Genomic DNA, 17,539 nt, shown 5'->3' with positions numbered 1-17,539 from the left:
TGTTATGTGTGGAGCTAAGATGGATATGGGAGAGAGGAGAGAGGAACAGGAGCCAAAAACATACAAACAAACAAAAAAGAACGCTAGGGGAGCTTGCCGTTGGAGTGGAGAGAGGTGAGACTATGAAATGGAGAAAAACAGAAAGGGGAGGAAGAAGAAAAGAAGAGAATGAATAAATAGGAATCAGAAAGAACCGCAAAGTTCTCAGGGATCCCACCAGCGCAGCGATGAGGTCTGGGGAGGTCGCTCTCAGGTGTTGTGGTACAGCCTGGCTAGAAGGTGTAGAGGTATACAATGCCAGGTATTCACATAAAGAGAAGGAAGATATAGAGAGACGAGAAACTGAGCAATGAAGAAAGACAAAAAGGGAAAAAGAGGAAAAAGAAAACAAAACAAATTAAAAAAAAACAAAAAAACAAAAAAGGCCCCCAAAGAAACAGGAAAAAAAAATAACCACCGTAAAAAGAAATGTTCTCAGGGATCCCTCTGCACGTCTGTGGAAGCCGAAGGGGAGTCTCCCTGCCACGCAGCTCATCCTTTCCAGAAAGGGCTCCCAACTCAAGAAAAAGAAAAGAAAACAAACAATTCAAAACAAACAAATGAACAAAAGCCCTGGGATCCCACCAGCGGGGCAGCCCAAACCGGGAAACAGCTCCTCACTCGAATGGAGCTCCACAGCCCCTCAGGAAGAAGCAAAGGTGGCGCATGGAGCCAGGTACTTGAGCGAAGGGAGGCGGAGGTGGCGAGAGGCAAGTAGGAAATCAAAAGAAGCAGAAAATAAAAAAGCAACACTAGCATCCAACAAATGGCACTCAGAGAGCCAGCTAGTGCGGGCTGGTGTTTCTGGACAAGAGACTGTGTCCACGGGAAGCAGAGGGGGCCGAGTGTGGGTGAAGAAGGGTAGAGAGTGGGAAAGCATATATCACAAATTACTGGAGCTCTGCAGCCCCTCAGGAAGAAACAAAGATGGCACATGGAGTGAGATACTCGAGTGAAAGGAGGGGGAGGTGGGGAGAAAGGAAGAAATAAAAAGAAGCGGAAAAAAACAACACCGGCAGCCAACAAATGGCAGTCAGACAGCCACCCGTTCGGGTGTGTGGAATCCAAGCAGCCGCTGTTTCCCGGTCAAGAGACTGTGGCTGCGGGAAGCAGAGGAGGCCGAGAGGGGCTGAAGAAGGGTGGGGGGTGGGGAAGCGTATATCGCCAATTACTGGTTGTTTTGTCTCCTGGTGGAAGCTCCGTGAGGCTGCTTTCTCGTCCCCCCGTTTGCTGGTCTCCGATAGGAGTCCGAGATGGTGAATGCGCGCTGCGTTAGCTGGTAGGGGACCTTTGCATGAATTTCTCCTTGCTCTCCATTCTCTGTCAGTTTTCTCACTCCATTTGGTGCTTGGCTGAGTTCTTTATCTCTTCATTTGATCTTTTAGGGTTTCAGGATTGTTGTATTCTCTGTTTGGCTTAGTTTTTCAGATCTTTGGTGTGGAGGGACAGCGTGGTACTTCCTCCTAGAGCACCATTTTGCCAGAACTCTCTATTTTGTAATTTTTTATTCACCTGTTTTAGCACTCTTCATTGAGTTTTTGGCAGTTCCCTGTTGATGTACTGCTACAACCACTTTTGAATGATCTTCAGCAAAATTTTACTTGTAGGTTATATTAATGATATTGTTCTGTAATTTTCACATTCTGTAGGATCATCTTTCTTTGGAATGGGTACAAATATGGATCTCTTCCATTCGGTTGGCCAGGTAGCTGTCTGCTAGATTTCTTGGCATAGATGAGTGAGCACTTCCAGGGGTGCACCTGTTTATTGAAACATTTAATTGGTATTCCATCAATTCCTGGAGTCTTTTTTTTTGTCAGTGCCTTCAGTTCAGCTTGGACCTCTTCTTTTAATACCATCAGTTCTTGATCATATGCTACCTCTTGAAATGGCTGAATGTTGACCAGTTCTTTTTGGTTGTCTCTGTGTATTCCTTCCCTCTTCTTTTGATGCTTCCTGCATCGTTTAGTATTTTCCCTGTAGAATCCTTCAGTATTGTAGCTTGAGGCTTGAATTTTTTCTTCACTTCTTTCAGCTTGAGAGATGCTGATTGTTTCTTCCCTTTTGGTTTTCTTTCTCCAGGTCTTTGCACATTTCATTATAATACTTTGTCTTCTTGAGCTCCCCTTTGAAATCTTCTGTTCATCTCTTTTACTTCATCATTTCTTCTGTTTGCTTTAGTAACTCGATGTTGAAGAGCAACTTTCAGAGTCTCTTCTGGCATCCATTTTGGTCTTTTCTTCCTTTCCTGTCTTTTTAATGACCTCTTGCTTTCTTCACATATGATGTCCTTGATGTCATTCCACAACCCGTCTGGTCTTGTGGTGCTTAGTGTTCAATGCGTCAAATCTATTCTTGAGATGGTCTCTTAAGTTCACGTGGGATATAGAAACTTAGTTGCACAGAATACCGATTTTGTTATGCCCTGGCTCTGTGATCAGGAATTTGGACAGACCATAGCAGGTTCAACTTGTTTCTGGCCTATGATGTCTAGGCTTCAGCAGAAGAAAGTCTGAGGGCTGGAGTCATTGAAAATCTCTTCACTCATTAGTGAGACTGTTGGTGCTGGAGTCAGCTGGGGTAGTTAAAACACCTACACGTGGCCTTTCCGTATGTCCTGAGCTTCCTCACTGCAAGGTGGCTACATTCCAAACGTGGGCATCAAAGAGCAAGTGTCTTAAGAGACAGTAAGTGGAAGCCTCCAGTTTCTTAAAGACTGGGCCTGGAAACTGGCAGAGCATTACGGCCGCTGTATTCAATTGGTCGAGTAGTCATAGAGAACAGATTCAAGGGAAGGGAGCATAGGCCTCACTTCTCTCGATGGGAATAGTATGAAAGATTAGGGCCATGTTATCATGTTATTGCAACTCTTTTTGTGCTAGTTTTCAGTATTCTGTTAGATTATTTTGATTCTTAAAGCTTTTTTCATTGCTAATAGTTTAGCCAATACGTTTTCAATCCCTTAAGAGTATCCTCAATTTCCAGATGGTGTCACTTTTGAAGCTGAAAAGGAATGTAAAGTCAAATGGACCTTTAACGGTAGCTCTTAAACTTAAAACAATATTCAGAGCAAAAGTATAGATTGGTTTTAGTAACTATATTCAATCAGGAAACATTTTAAATTGTTTAGCTGTTATATTAGTGGTATGAAATGAATCTGAATGACGTTTTCCAGTATATTTGGTACCTTAGTGCCTTAGTTTTCTAGGCTGCCATAACAAAAATTCCACAAAGTGAGTGGCTTTAAAGAACAGAAATTTATTTTCTTATGGTTCTGGAGGCTAGAAGTCTGAATTCAGGACATCAGCAGGGCTAGGCTTTCTCTCCAGCAGCTCCAGGGGAAGATCCTTCTAGCAGCCCTAGGCGTTTCTTGGCTTTCCTCTGCGTGTGACTCTGTTTCTGCCCTCTGACCTGTTTTATAAAACACTACTCAGGACCCACCCTATTCCTGTATAACTTCCTTGATAGAACTGATAACATCTGCAAAGAAAATCCGTATTTCCCCAAACAAGGTCACATTCACCTTTTGTGAAAATAAGCAATGTGGGTGGTATGAATGATGAGTAAAAGTAAAACCCCAACCCACCAGCAAAGCAACATTTGTAATGATGTATTAAGAATTAAGAGGAGAGAGAAGAATAATGCTATTTCTAAAAGAATATTATGTGTGGTAGCCCCCAGAGGCACAGACTCATTGTCCCCCAGGTTGTGAAGCCAGAGAACTGCAACCATCTATATGAATTATTCCTAGTATGCCTTTCCCATTCACCAGGGAGGCAGAGATTGCCGACAGATCCCTGGCCTCAAATGTGGAACCCCACTGAGGAACTGTTCAAAAGGAGCTCACAGTAACTGGCAGTCTAATGGACTGCTAAGACCCTCACCTCCTCCAGATATCCCTCATCAGCTTTCTCCACCAGCTTTTCCTGGTGGTGCATACCATGCAGCGCTTTGCACCCCCCTTTCCACTAGGCTTGGGCTGGGAAAAAGGGGCTGAGTTTTAACCTTGTATCCTTGCCTAGGCAGTGAATGCATCCTTCCCTAGGACACCTGAATTCATTGTCACTTTATTATGGGGGCCTAATTGTTTGCCTGTATTGGCCCTTGAGTTCTGCTCACTTGTTTATTACCCTGTTGCTAGAAAAAGGAGGTGCTTAAATGCTTGCAGCAGAAAATAAAACTGAGCTACTAAAAAGAAAAAAGAATGCTGTATTTGAGGTTTTTGAAATAAAATGTGATTTATTATATTAACTATGGGGTAATGCTGTAAATCGAATACTGGACGATAACCAGAAGCCAATTTTGAAACATAAACAGGCAAAGATTTTGGATCTTTTGTGAGCCTAGACAAAATGACATGCAATGAATTATTATACTTTGAACCTTATAACTCTTAGTCCTCATTCCATTGTGCCCAGGTTGTAGGCTGGTTCAGTGAAGCAGTGAGAGAGAATTCAAGACAGTGATACTGTAGTGTTGTCTCAACTTTTCAGGTATCCTGATCTTCAGACACTGCCATCCCTCACTCCCTTTGTGAGGTTCAGTCAAGTACTCCATACTTAGTCCATCCTCATCTCTTGCCGGTGAGGCTCTGGTAAGTGTTGTAGGGGAAAAACATCACGAAGTTTAGTAAAGCAAAAAGAAAGTTTTATTCGGCATGTATCAAAAAGGCAAAAAGTGGGAAGCGGGCAACCATGCTGCCAGAGCCGTATCTGCCCATCCAAGGAAATATCACAAAACAGACAAAAGTGGGAAAACAGATGAGCATGCTGCCACAGCCATGTCTGTCCAAGTCCAAAGAATATTACAGAATAGGCAAGAGTGGGAAAACAGACAAGCATGCTGCCACAGCCATGTCTGCCTGAGTTCAAAGAATGTTAACAGAGCCATCAGTATGTGTTAACATTACAAATGGGCAAAACCATCGAAAGGGTCACTTTTTCACAGATTGGCTAGCAACTGTGATCCTGCATTTTGAATCTTCTTTGTTAATAATCATTGGTACAGGTTTTAGAAACCACAGTCAGGAGGGTCTTAATTGGTCCAACAAATTTCTGTTCAGTAAATGCTAATAGAAAAAGGTAAGAGTGGAAAGTCTTTTGTGTTCTCTTTGGCTTTATGTGAAAGTTTCCCTAAAAGATATTTTCCACGATTATCTTAGCTGTTGTCTTTATACCTCAGGGCCCAGTTGATGTGTCCTTGTGAACCCAGCTCCAGCTGGGTCACATTCTCTATGTTCAAGGACAGGGAATAATAACTCCAATATTATTTCCTAAATTAGAAGTCAAGGTAGAAACCACTGCAACCAGTGATGTAAGCCTTCACTGTCTTTCCCTTGTTCTGTTTCCTTCAGCAGTCTAAGAAAGAATACCATCTGAATGAAACTGAACAGACTTGCCTTCCCACTTTTTCTCTCTGCAGGCGTAAGTGCTCTGGTACAGCCTGGGATGCAGACTGCACCATGTTTTATTCATTTTTGTAATCTTGTCTCTCCTGAATCAAGTATGTGATATGGTGTCTTAAACAAAATGGATACTCAGTAAATATTTATTAACTTCAAGTTCTCCCTCTTTGTCCCTCTGCAGTTTTTCTATCCTCCTCCTCTTTGATCAAAGCTTAGCACCAAGATGAGACTATCATCCTGTCTCTCCTGGCTTACTGTGTCCTCTAGAAGAGTATAGGTAATGAAAGAATACTTGGTACCAAGGTCAGATAACTGTTGAATTTTGTCCTAATTTTTTTTTTTTTTAATTCTGTTTACTAAAAAAAAAAAAAAAAAATTCTATTTATTGTCAGTGGTGAAAAGAAAATGAAAGCTGCACATAGAAGCATGTTGTCACTCATGGCTGGAGAGTTTAGCAGGAAAATTGATCTCCAAAGAAAAGGTTTAAAACAGACAAACAATAAATACTTGTAGAGACCAAACTTAAGCCAGTGTGCAAAGGAGTAATGCTGAACTGGCTTGGGAGAAATGCCAGCCTCTTAGAATGCTCTTCTAATTTTTATGTGTTGTAACTTATTTTCAAAATAACAGCAGACAGAAATAACTGAAAGGTTCAGAGACTGAAATAGTGCTTTTTTCCCAGCTGTAAGCTATTTAAAATTCTTCTTGTGTTACTGTTTGCCATCCAGATGGCTTTCTGGCACTGGTTCAGTTCCTAGATGTGAGGGCTATTGGTTAGTTACCCACCAGCATCACCATACACTTATACAGTTTGGCTCATGGCTCACCCTCACAGCACTAGTAACATGTGGGTACCCTTTGCTATACAGTCATTCCTGATTGTCATGATGTCACTTGTAAACAAAAACCATAATTGATTGGATACCATTTCTCAGAGATGATTTATTGACATCCAAAAGAACGTACCACAGTTAGTCTGCTGGACCCCTTCTCACTGGAGTGAGAAACAGAAGCAGTCAGTCAGTCATCCAGACAATGAAACTTATGTCTAAAATATGTATCGGGTGATAGGTGCAAAAATGTGTCCCAAGAGCCAAAATTATTTGGACGTTTGCTTCATTCCTGTACTGTTACCTAAAATGATTAAAAAGCAAAGAAGGACTTAACCACAGAAGTCAAGAGTGGTAGTGGGAGTTTAGGGAAAAGTGAGAGAATCGCTATCAGGAAGGGACAGGGGTCTTGGAAATGCTGAAAAGTATTCTGTTTATCTTGATCTGGATGGCGGTTGCGTAAGTGTTTGCATTATAATTGAACTGTCAATAATGTACAATAATTCACTGAACTGTAGCTACATATTGGGTACTTTTCTGTTTGTGTATGTTCATAATAGGTACTTTTCTGTTTCTGTGTGTATTTAACAATAAAAGTGTTTAAAAACCAGGAAAAAGGTACTCTCCAATAATGTACATAATGTAGAATTCTCTCAGCTATATCCTCAAAGGCTAGAGAAGGTTACTATACTGTGTACTAGGTACTGGTAGTAAGTTTTTGGCTTATTTTATCTATTTATAGAAATAATCACTTTTACCCTAAAACATGGTTATGGTCAAGTAGTGATTGAAATAGGCTTAGGAGTTAGTGATGTTCCTATGCCCAAAATATTCACCTGGAGTACAGGAAGGGAAGGGATAGGATGAGAGGGAAGTACAGTGGGGATGAAATACATTTTCCTTGGAAATATGTACAATTGGAATAATTTATTATCTCTGTTTAGTGTTGATAATGGGGGAAACATGATCAAACATTGAGAGATTAGAGGAGGGTAGACTGAAAACTAGAACAATGAAAAGATTTATTAGCATTATTTAATAAAAAAATTAAGTATTTGATGGAAGACCATTGAAATAATTTTAAATGAAATATCTTAAAGAGCCTAGCTGTATATTTTACAATAATAGAGTGATAATAACCTTTCTGTGAAAGTTATAAAAAAAAATAGAAGTCTTAACATTTTTTATACCTGGGAATCTACTGAAGTAAAAAATTTTCATTAACCCTTTTAGTCTGATGAAGTAATACCAATAATACATTTCCCCCTTCCTCACTGGAGTACCGGTATTATGAATTATATGCCTGCATTTCTGTTTATACTTTTATGTGACAACAGTGACTTTTTTTTTAGTTGTAAAAAATCACAATAATGACTTTTTGAAGTTGTTTGGAGGATGGCAATCATTTAAAATTCTGTAATGCCCTTTAGGAGCCCTGGTGGCGCAGTAGTTAAGGGCTTGGCTCCTAACCAAAAGGTTGGCAGTTCGAATTCACCAGCCGTTCCTTGGAAACTGTCTGGAGCGGATGTACCCTGTTCTGTAGGGTCTCTATGAGTTGGAAACAACTCTATGGCAATGGGTTTGGTTTTTGTTTTAATGCCTTTTAAGTAAACAGTGCTAATTCATATGGATCGTTTTGAATTCTGTTACTCCTTCAGTGATTTTCAGTGAAAGGAGCAAGAAAAAAGCTAGGGTAAAAAGTAGAATTGTAGCCTGCCCTATGGTTTGATGTTCCCATGCATTTTGAGATTCATTGCATTTCTAAACCTGCCTTGAAGGATAGACTGGAGCTGAAATTCTGCCACCCTGGCTGATCTTCAAGATTTAATGAGGATGAGAACCATTTAGGAATCTCAGTGTAGGCAAACTGGATTGGGATCCTCAGACCATGGAAAGACTTCAGGCTATTAGTGATTTTAGGAGTGCCTAAATCATTACCATATGAAATCCTTAATAGATAAAGGCATTTTACCAATTAGAAATGAAAAACACTGACACTCCAAAATGGGCAGTGGATAACAACAGTTAATCTAAGTAGAAATACAGATGTCAGTAAATATGAAAAGTAATCTATGAATAAATATGAAAATCAAAGAAATGCAGATAAACTCACAAGAACGTTTTTTGTCTTTAGGTAGCTGACTAATATTGAAAAGCTATAATACACGGTCCTGTTAATGGGTACCGTAATGAAAATACAAATTAATACGGCCTTTCTAGAAAGCAGTTTGACAGTATGTATAAACCCGTTGCCATCGAGTCGATTCCAACTCATAGCTACCCTATAGGACAGGGTGGAACAACCCCATAGGGTTTCCTAGGATGTAATCTCTATGGGAGCAGATTGCCAGATCCTTTTCTCCCATGGAGTGGCTGGTGGGTTTGAGCCGCCAACCTTTTGGTTAGCAGCTGAGCGCTTCACCACTGTTCCACCAGGCTCCCTAATATGTAAAAGAACCTTAAAAAAGTTTATACTAGTGATTCTAAATCCTTTTTATTAGCATATTTTGTAATACTTGCTTTATGATATTGAAATGAGGTTTGCAGATAATATAACCTACCTACACACATAATGGAGCCCTGGTGGCACAGTAATTAAGAGCTATGGCTGCTAACCAAAAGATTGGCAGTTTGAATCCACCAGCTAGCTGCTCATTGGAAACCCTACAGGCAGTTCTACTCTCTCCTATGGGGTTGCTATGAGTCGAAATCGACTCGATAGCAAAAAGTTTGGTTTGGTTTGCAACATAATAAGAAAAATATGATGCACAGTTATATAAAGGAACGTGATATATAATAAAATATTATGCATTTCAATTTTCAATTACAACTTTAGAAGACAATAGATGCTTGCACCTACACCTAGATCACGTGAATGCGTTGATTACAAGTACAGACTGACACAGGGGTGTTATAGTGGCAACTCAAATTCCATTAGTGTTTGGTTGTGTTCAGGAAACTTCTTAGGTTTGGGTTTAGTCCAGTTATGCTGACATCCCCTGTATTGTGTGTTGTCATTCCCTTCATCTAAGATGATTCTTGTCTACTGTGTAGTTAGTGAATTCCCCTCTCCCTCCCTCCCCACCCTCGTAACCATCAAAGAATGTTTTTTTCTGTGTTTAAATCTTTTCTTGGGTTCTTACAATAGTGGTCTCGTACAATATTTGTCCTTTTGCGACTGACTAATTTCACTCAGCATAATGCCCTCCAGATTCATCCATGTTGTGAAATGTTTCACGGATACATCTTGTTCTTTATCGTTGCGTAGTATTCCATTGTGTGTATGTACTGTAATTTGTTTATACATTCATTTGTTGATGGGCACCTAGGTTGTTTCCATCTTTTTACTATTATGAACAGTGCTGCAATGAACATGGGTGTGAATATATCTATTCGTGTGACGGCTCTTACTTCTCTAGGATATGTTCCAAGGAGTGCGATTGCTGGATCGTACACTACTTTTATTTCTAGCTTTTTGAGGAAGTGCCAAATCGATTTCCAAAGTGGCTGTATCATTTTACATTGCCACCAGCAATGCATAAGTGTTCCAGTCTCTCCACAACCTCTCCATCATTTATTATTTAGTGTTTTTTGGATTAGTGCCAGCCTTGTTGGGGTGAGATGGTATCTGATTATAGTTTTGATTTGCATTTCTCTAATGGCTAATGATCAAGAGCATTTCCTTCCGTATCTGTTAGCCGCTTGGATATCTTCTTTGGTGAAGTATCTGTTTGTATCCTTTGGCTATTTTTTAGTTGGGTTTTTTGTGGTTTGTTGTTGAGGTGTTGCAGTATCTTGTAGATTTTAGAGATTAGGAAAATTTTTCCCAGTCTGTAGGTTATCTTTTTACTCTTTTGATGAGCATTAAGTGTTTGATTTTTAGGAGCTCCCAGTTATCTGGTTTCTGGTGTTTGTGCATTGTCAGTTATGGTTTGTATTCTGTTTATGCCATGTGTTTGGGCTCCTAGTGTTGCCCTTAGTTTTTCTTCCATGATCTTTATCGTTTTATATTTTATATTCAGGTCTTTGATCCATTTTGAGTTAGTTGTTGTACACGGTATGAGGTACGGGTTTTGTTTCATTTTTTTGAAGGTGGATATCCAGTTATGCCAGCGCTATTTGTTAAAGAGACTGTGTTTTCCCAATTAACGGACTTTGGGCCTTTGTCAGATATCAGCTGTTCATAGGTGGATGAATTTACATCTTGATTCTCAATTATGTTCCATTGGTCTGTGTTATGTGTCTGTTGTTGTACCGGTACCAGGCTGTTTTGACTACCGTGGTGATATAATAGGTCCAAATATCAGGTAGTGTGAGGCCTCCCACTTTGTTCTTCTTCAGTAATGCTTTACTTACCTGGGACCTCTTCCCTTCCCATATGAAGTTGGTGATTTGTTTCTCCATCTCGTTAAAAAATGTCATTGGCATTTGGATCGGGATTGCATTGTATCTGTAGATCACTTTGGGTGGAATTGACATTTTCACAGTGTTTAGTCTTCTTATCCATGAGCATAGTATGTTTTTCCACTTATGTAGGTCTCTTTTGGTTTCTTGCAGTAGTGTCTTGTAGTTTTCTGGTTAGATTTATTCTTAAGTATTTTATCTTCTTGGGGGCTATTGTAAATGGTATTGATTTGCTGATTTCCTCTTCAAAGTTCTCTTTGTTGGTGTAGAGGAATCCTACTGATTTTTGTATGTTTATCTTGTATCTTGATACTTTGCTGAAATCTTCTATTAGTTCTAGTAGTTTTCTTGTGGATTAGTTCCAGTAGTTTTCTTGTGGATTCTTTGGGGTTTTCTGTGTATCAGATGATATCATCTGTGAATAGGAATACTTTTACTTCTTCCTTACCAATCTGGATGCCCTTTATTTCTTTTTCTTGCCTTTTTGCTCTGACTAGGACCTTTAGCACGATGTTGAATAACAGTGGTGATAAAGGGCATCCTTGTCTGGTTCCCATTCTCAAGGAGAATACTTTCAGACTCTCTCTGTTTAGGATGATATTGGCTGCTGGCTTTGTATAAATGCCCTTTATTATGTCAAGAATTTCTGTCCCTATTTTGCTGAGAGTTTTTATCATGAATGGGTGTTGGACTTTGTCAAATGCCTTTTCTGCATCTACTGATAAGATCACGTGGTTCTTATAGTTTGTTTTATTTATGTGATGGATTACGTTGATTGTTTTTCTAATGTTGAACTATCCCTGCATGCCTTGTATGAATCTCACTTGGTCATAATGGATTATTTTTTTGATATGTTGTTGAATTCTATTGGCTAGAATTTCGTTCAGGATTTTTGCATCTATGTTTATGAGGGATATTGGTCTGTAATTTTCTTTTTTTTGTGGTGTCTTTACCGGTTTTGGTATCAGAGTTTATGCTGACTTCATAGAACGAGTTCGGGAGTATTGCATCCTTTTCTGTGCTCTGAAATACCTTTAGTAGCAGTGGTGTTAACTCTTCCTGAAAGTTTGGTAGAATTCTCCAGTGAAGCCGTCAGGGCCAGGCCTTTTTTTTGTTGGGATTTTTTTTTTATTTTTTATTATTACCTCTTTAGTATCTTCTTTTGTAATACATTTATTTAGTTGTTCTACCTCTGTTTGTGTTAGTTTAGGTAGGTAGTGTATTTTTAGAAATTTGTCCATTTCCTCTAGGTTTGCAAATTTGTTGGAGTACAATTTTTCATAGTACTCCCTTGGAATTCTTTTAATTTCAGTTGGGTCTGTTGTGATATCACCTGTCATTTTTCATTCAGGTTATTCTTTGTCAGTTTGGCCAGTGGTTTACCGGTTTTGTTGATCTTTTCAACGAACCAGCTTTTAGTCTTATTAACTCTTTCAGTTGTTTTTCTATTCTCAATTTCATTTATTTCTGCTTCAGTTTTTATTATTTCCTTTCTTCTGGTGCCCCTGTGCTTCTTTTGTTGCTCTCTTTCTGTTTGTTTGAGTTGTAGGTTAATGTTTTGATTTTTGACCTTTTTTCTTTTTGGATGTGTGCATTTATTGCTATAAATTGACCTCTGACAACTGTTTTTGCTGTGTCTCAATGGTTCTGGTAAGATGTGTTTTCATTCTCGTTTGATGCTGTGAATTTCTTTATTCTGTCCTTGATTTCTTCTATAACGCTGAAGTTTTTGAACAAAGTGTAGTTCATGTTTGGATTTTTTTCCTTGCTTTTTCTGTTATTGATTTCCCCTTTTATGGCTTTATGGTCAGAAAATATGCTATGTAACATTTTGATGTTTTGGATTTTGTTAAGGCTTGCTGTGGCCTAATATATAGTCTACTCTGGAAAGTGTTCTGTGTGCATTGGAAGCGAGAGTATACTTGGCGCTGTTGGGTGGAGTGTTTTGTATATGTCTATGAGATCAAGTTGGTTGGTTGATGGTGGCATTTAGATCTTCCATGCCTTTATGGAGCTTCTTTTGAGATGTTCTGTTCTTTGCTGAAAGCAATTTGTTGAAGTCTCCTCCTATTGTTGTGGAGCTGTCTATTTCTCTTTTTAATGTTGATGGAGTTTTATGTATTTTGGAGCCCTAACATTGGGTGTGTATATATTTATTATGGTTATTGTCCTGGTGGTGTATTGACCCTTTAATCATTATATAGTGTCCTTCCTTATCCTTAGTGGCTGATTTTGCTTTAAAGTCTATTTTGTCAGAGATTAATATTGCCAGTCCTGCTCTTTTTTGATTGTTGTTTGCTTAATATATTTATTTTCCATCCTTTGAGTTTTAGTTTGTTTGTGTTTTTGAGTCTAAGATGTGTCTCTTATAGGGAGCATATAGACGAATTGTGTTTTTAAATCCATTCTGGTACTCGCTGTCTCTTTATTGGTGCATTTAGTCCATTGACATTCAGTGTAGTTATTGATAAGTACGAGTTTAGTGCTGTCACTTTGATGTATTTTTTTTTGTGATATTGACAGTTTTTGTTCCACTTAATTTTTTGTGTTGAGTCATTTTTCTTTATGTATTTTCTTTTCATTGTTGTTGATTTTGTATTTAACGAGTCATTGTATTTGTCTTCTATTTTATTTTGTAGTGTAGATTTGTTAGTTTCCTTTGTGATTACCTTAAATTTACCTCTGTTTTTCTAAGTTTAAACTGATCTTTTATTTCTTGATATCACCTTAACTTCCTCTCCATGTGAAAGTTTATGACTATACTGTTTAGTCCCTCTTTTTTGTTTTAATGTTGTCATCTTTTACATATTGATGCCTCTTTTTCCCTATTTTCAGTGTTTTAGCTTTGACTTAGTTTCATGACTTCCCTATCTGGGTTAATATCTGGTTGTTCTGTCCCGTATTCTAGTCTTGGGTTGTTATGTGACATTATTGATTCTCTAGCCAGAGGACTCCCTTTAGTATTTATTGTAACTTTAGTTTGGTTTTTACAAATTCCCTTAACTTCTGTTTATCTGGAAATGCCCTAATTTTGCCTTCATATTTGGAGACAGTTTTGCTGGATATACAATTCTTGGCTGGCAATTTTTTTCCTTTAAGCCTTTATATATGTCTTTTTGCCTGCTTGGTTGCTGCTGAGTAGTCGTACTTAGTCTTGTTGACTTTCCTTTGTAGGTGACTTCATTTATCCCTGGCTACCCTTAAAATTCTCTCTTTATCTTTGGTTTTGGGGAGTCTGATTATAATATGCCTTTGTCATTTTCTTTTGGGATCTACCCTGTGTGGGGTTCGATAAGCTTCTTGGTTAGATATCTTCTCGTCTTTCACGATGTCAGGGAAGTTTTCTGCCAGCAAATCTTGAACAGTTCTCTCTGTATTATCTGTAATCCCCCTGTTCTGGTACTCCAGTCAGTCATAGGTCATTCCTCTTGATAGAGTCCCACATAATTCTTAGGGGTTCTTCATTTTTTTTAAATTCTTTTTTCTGATTTTTCCTCAAATAAATTAGTGTCAAGTGTTTTATCTTCAGTGTCACTAATTCTCACTTCCATTGCCTGAGTTCTGCTCCTGAGTTTCTGTTGAGTTGTCCAGTTTTGAAATTTTATTGTTAATCTTTTGGATTTCTGTTTGCAGTCTCTCTATGGATTCTAGCACCCTGTTGAATTTGTCTTTCTGCTCTTGTATTGCTTTCCTAAATTCCTCAATTACTCTCTGTGTGTATGTTCCTTGGCTTGTCTGAGTTTTGCCTGATCTCCTTCCTGATGTCTTGAGGAGTTCTGTATAGTAATCTTTTGAAGTCTACTGCTGGTAATTGCAAGACCTTCTCTTCTTCCAGGAGGTTTCCTGGGTCTTCGTTTCGGTTGCTTGCTGGAGCCATCATGGTCTGCATGTTAATGTGGTTTGATATTGACTAGTGTCTCGAGCCGTCAATAAGTTATATATTTATTTACTGTATGTTTGCTTACTGTGTCCTAGCTTCTTGTTTTGTTTTGTTTTGATATACCCAAATAGACTGGGTGTGTGAGCTACTTTAATTATTGGCATCTTTGAGGCTCTCACGTCCTATCACCAGGTGGTTAGAGCTGCTACTAGGTATGTGAGCCTGGGAGTCTGTTTTCTTTTTCTGTGTGGATTCAGCTCGGGTGTCCAGGTTGTTAGTCAGCAAGTATCTGGTGCAGGCTCTCACCTACAGTCCTAGATGGGCAGGGCTATATAGGGGCATTTGGAGCAGGAACAGGTATCTGGCTGCCGTAGGGGAGTATGTACTGAGCAAGGTAGGGGGCTGATGGCTGCCACTGAGTGCCTAGGTGTAAGGCGTATCCGTATCCCATAGAGCATGTAGCCGGGGGGTTTTGCAGGTGGACTTTGGGCACCCAGTGTTGTTGACTGTAAGGACTGGGAGGGACCACTTATTCTCAGACCCCTGTCGTGGGTGGCTAGGTGGAATGATTGAAACCGCCAATCCTCAGGCCCTTGTTATGGGTAGGCAAGGACCCTGCTTAATGGTTAGGGTATTGTCAAATGTCATGAATCTGCCACTCCCTCTTAGCTGTTGCAGTTGAAAATAGGGTTCAGGTATATACTCTGTTATACTTTGCTAATGAGGGCCCATACTGTTGAATGGGCCCACATAGGACTAGGCAGGGGTGAAAGGTGTTCAAAGTTCGTGGCCCCCTTATGCCTGTGCCTAGGTAAAGGGACAGTGCCTGTCCTGAGTTCCCGGCTTAGGGGACATGGCGATTTTTTAAAGCCGGGAGACTGGTTTGGACACAGTTGGTCCTGAGCACCCAGCTTAGGGGAGCTAGCGGTATTTTTTTGTTGTTGTTGTTGTTCGTTTGTTTATTTGTTCCCTCCCTAAAGCCAGTAGACTGCTTGGGTGTGATGGGTCCCACCTCTGGCCTAGGGGGCACGGCAACCACTAAACACTGCCAGACTGGGACCAGAGCAGAGCAGAGGTGAGGCAGGGGGTAAAGGGAAGGGAGGCACTTCCCAGACAGGGAAGGGTTATTTTGATCCCATGAGATACGTTAGACACTTGCGCTGCTTCCCCCAGCTCCTAAGGCTTGTATAGATTCTCTGCCACTCCGTTTCTCCCCACATGGTAAAACGGGTCCTGTTTACTACTGCTCGCCTCAGCCTGCATGTGCAAAACAATCCAGTCTGCAGGGTGCTGGCTACATCAGGTTTGGTCCTTCTTTCCTGCTTCTGAACTGTCTCTCCCTCCTGCTGCCACTCTGTCCAGCTCAACTTTGTGTTTGATATTCAGGGCTTCTAGATTGTCATATATAATTGATTGACTTGTTTTTTTGGGTCTTTGTTTCAACAGGGACCACAGGAAGCGTCTTACTATTCCATCGTCTTGGCCCGGCATCTCTGTAATGGGTTTTAGAACCGTTTTAGCAGTTATATAAATTGAAATTTTTTTTGCCATTGGGAGTGTAACTTTGAATAATGTCCTGTCTATTTTAGTCTTTTCTTTGAACCACTTTTGAGTCACTGATCCTAAAAGGAATGATACAACACAATAATTACAATAAAAATAAATATTTAACAAGAGTAAACTCAGTAACAAAAATGAGATAAAAATATATTTGCTAAGACTCACAGCATCACGTTAACTGACTGTTAGCCAAGAGAAATTAACACAGCTCTACTAGCACTGAACTGTTTTATGAGGTTTCTGTAGGAAGTAATTTTACATTTCAATTTTGGGAAATATATGTGAGCAAACCACCTGATAGATCACTGGAAACCCTGATTTGTAAGCACTACTCTAATTCCTTTCACATCAGAAATCAGGGCTGATGATTGTAGGCTGTGAATAAGAGGCATAACTTTTCCTTTCATTGGAAAGAGACAGGTCGTATTGTAAATTAATATTAGTTATCATTTTTAGAGTATGTTTTTATGTCAAGTGATATGCAAGGTGTTTTTCTGTATGTGTCATTTAATACTTAACACTAACTCTGCAAGGTGAATATTATACTATTTTTGTTCATAAGTTATGATTCTGAAGCTTAGAGAGGTTAAGTAACTTTTCCAGGGTCATATTGTATTAAAAAAACAAAAAGATGAAACCTGTTGCCGTCAATTCGATTCTGACTTATAGTGACCCTGTAGGACAAGATTAGAACCGCCCGATAGAGTTTCCAAGGAGCGACGGTGGATTCGAACTGCCAGCCTTTTGGTTAGCAGCCAAACGCTTAACCACTGTGCCACCAAAGGCTGTACAGTAAATCATGTAGTTTAAACCATATTATCAAAAGGATCTCTTAGTATTTCAATAAATAAAATTCTTGCAGCTCTGGTCCCGTATTGATGAACCTTATATTTAATGACTTTTATAAAACTCAACCTTATTTTAACTATTTATAGTTATAAAAAGAAGTAATATTTAATACTAAATAATTTTTTCTGTTAATTTTATCTTCAGTTTCTTTATTGAATTTGAAATTTATTTTGTGGCGATTAAGCCATGGTTTTTTTTTCTGGGGAGGGGGTGGAGGCTGTAGTGACAAAATATTTTTTATTCAAAAATGTAATCATTTAATTTTAGACATATACTTTCCTCTTCAGAGTATTTACTATGATAGGCTTTAGCTGTTGGTGCTTGGTAGACTGATGGTTGTGGGAAAGGTTTAAAAAAACAGGAATTCTTTGAGGAAGATAGCTCTGTGTCTAGAGCAGCCACAGATGTCATTGTAGTATATTAAATATATGTGTTATGATTTTTTTTTTTTAATTGTACTTCAGGTGAAGGCTTATAGAACAAATAGTTTCTCATGAAACAGTAGTGCACATATTGTTTTATGACATTGGTTAACAACCCCACAACATGTCAACCCTCTAACTTCTCAACCTT

At 39.1% G+C, this 17,539-nt stretch overlaps 1 protein-coding gene across 3 annotated transcripts in view; it reads left to right on the top strand.

The window, feature by feature from the left end:
* The window catches only part of PIK3CB (phosphatidylinositol-4,5-bisphosphate 3-kinase catalytic subunit beta), a 172,440-nt gene that overhangs the window by 17,918 nt on the left and 136,983 nt on the right, over positions 1 to 17,539 (top strand). The gene's annotated exons all lie outside the window — the stretch shown is intronic.

Source organism: Trichechus manatus, unplaced genomic scaffold (assembly GCF_000243295.1).
Source record: "Trichechus manatus latirostris isolate Lorelei unplaced genomic scaffold, TriManLat1.0 scaffold00084, whole genome shotgun sequence".
In the NCBI taxonomy this organism is placed as follows: Eukaryota; Metazoa; Chordata; class Mammalia; order Sirenia; family Trichechidae; genus Trichechus; species Trichechus manatus.
Note: the sequence above shows the minus strand (reverse complement) of the source record. Positions and strands in the feature narration are given on the sequence as shown.